The 2,253-nt window shown below is 45.5% G+C and overlaps 1 pseudogene; it reads right to left on the reverse strand.

Moving 5' to 3' along the window:
* Positions 1–280: 280 nt before the first annotated feature.
* LOC110583761 lies at positions 281–1,611 on the reverse strand (annotated as a pseudogene).
* Positions 1,612–2,253: the final 642 nt, after the last annotated feature.

Genomic DNA, 2,253 nt, shown 5'->3' on the forward strand with positions numbered 1-2,253 from the left:
ATCTATCTATCTATCTATCTATCTATCTATCTATCTATCTATCTATCATCTATCTATCTATATCTATCTATTTAAAGACAGGGAATACTTTATTCAAACCCATCAGAGAAATGAACAAGCTTGAGTCTGTAACAAAGCATCATGTTTTAAAACATAGGTCAGTAATTGTGTATCAGAGTATACATTGCTACATACAAATTATGATCAGACCATAACTTTTTAATGTTTAAAACAGAATAATATTCCCTATAGAAGTAGCACCTTTATGACATTTTTCACTTTAGTATTCTTCTCCTTCACCCTCTCCTTCAACAGAATCCACACCAGCCTCCTCATAATCCTTCTCAAGAGCAGTCATGTCATCCTGAGCCTCAGAAAATTCTCCTTCCTCCATGCTCCACCCACATACCAGTGAATGAAGGCACGCTTGGCATACATCAGGTCAAACTTGTGGTCCAAGAGAGCCCAGACCTCAGCGGTGGCTGTGGTGTTGCTTAGCATGCACACAGCTCACTGTACTTTGGCAGATCCCCACCAGGTACCACAGTGGGAGGCTGGTAATTAATGCCAACTTTGAAGCCAGTGAAGCACCAGTCCACAAACTGGAGGGACTCTTGGTCTTGATGGTGGCTATAGCAACACTGACACCTTTGGGAACCACCACACCATGGTACAACAGGCAGCAAGCCATGTATTTACCATGGCAAGAGTCACATTTCACCATCTGATTGGCTGGCTCAAAGCATGCATTGATTATTTCTGCTATAGAAAGCTGTTCATGGTAGGCTTTCTCAGCAGAGATGACAGAGACATGGAAATGGATGCAGGGATAGGGTACTGGCTTGGTCTAGAATTCTGTCAGATCAACATTCAGGGCTCCATCAAATCTGAGGGAAGCAGTGATTGAGGACACAATGTGACCTATCAACCTGTTAAGGTTAGTGTAGGTTGGGAGTTCAATATTGAGGTTTCCATGACAGATGTCACAGATGGTATAATTGTCTACCAGGGAGGCAAAATCAGAGTGCTCCAGGGTATGGGTAGTGAGGATGGAGCTGTCGAACTCGACTACAGCTGTGGATACCTGAGGAGCTGGGTAAATGGAGAAGTCCAGCTTGGACTTCTTGCCATAATCAACAGAGAGGCATTCATTTCATCAGTAGGGAGATGAACCCAGAACCAGTTCCCCCTCCAAAGCTGTGGAAAACCAAGAAGCCCTGAAGACCTGTGCCCTGGTCAGCCAGTTTCTGAATCTGGTCCAAAACAGGGTCAGTGATCTCCTTGCCAATGATGTAGTGCCCCTGGGCATAGTTACTGGCAGCATCTTCCTTGCCTGTGATGAGCTGCTCAGGGTGGAAGAGCTGGAGGTAGGTGCCAGTGTGGACTTCATCAATGACCGTGGGTTCCAGTTCTACAGACACTGCCCTGGGCACGTGCCTGCCAACACCTCTTCTCACCGAAGGAGGTGTTGAAGGGGTCATCTCCTCCCCTAGTGGTTTTGTCACTTGGCAGCTGACCATCAGGCTGGATGCTGTGTTCCAGGCAATGCCCAGAAGGCATTGCTAATTTGGACACCAGCCTGACCAATGTGATGGAGATGCATTCATGCATGGTTGCTACTTTGCAGCTGCCAAGCAGAATGGTGGAGAGGAAATGGAGAGGTTGTTGCTTCTTACAGTGTGACTCTTAGGTGGTCGATGTAAGAGAACCTGCCTACATTTTAAAATGTGTCTGAAACCCCTCTGTCTTCAAGCCTCACTATTACTCTGAACTTTTCATGCTTCCAAGTCCATAGTGTCTTTGTGCTGCTCCAAACTCCCCAACACCTAATGCTGTGGTCACTTATTTGGTGTTTTTCGCATGCTGCATGATGCAGGAACCCCAAACCTGTGGCATGTCTCCTTTACATAAATGTATGGCCTGTGTGGATTTATATAACCTTTGGGAAACTCTGAGAATTTCAGTTCTAATTCCCATTTGGGACGACTGAATCTCACAGGGTGGGTACCAGCTGACCAGAGAGAATAGTTAGGGATAGGAAAGAATTAGCACTGACTGAGCACCTGCTATGCATCAAGCACTCTTTTGATACCTTGGAAACAGTATTTCACTTCGCTTTGCAACAACTCTGCAAAGTAAATGGTATATTCCCCATTTTTCTAGGTGAGAAAACTCATTGAGAAAAATCAGGTAAAATGGCCAACTTTGCAAGGCAACTCGCTGGTGGATCTGGGGTCAGAAAGGACCAAAGCT

This window comes from Neomonachus schauinslandi, chromosome 9, assembly GCF_002201575.2.
Source record: "Neomonachus schauinslandi chromosome 9, ASM220157v2, whole genome shotgun sequence".
In the NCBI taxonomy this organism is placed as follows: Eukaryota; Metazoa; Chordata; class Mammalia; order Carnivora; family Phocidae; genus Neomonachus; species Neomonachus schauinslandi.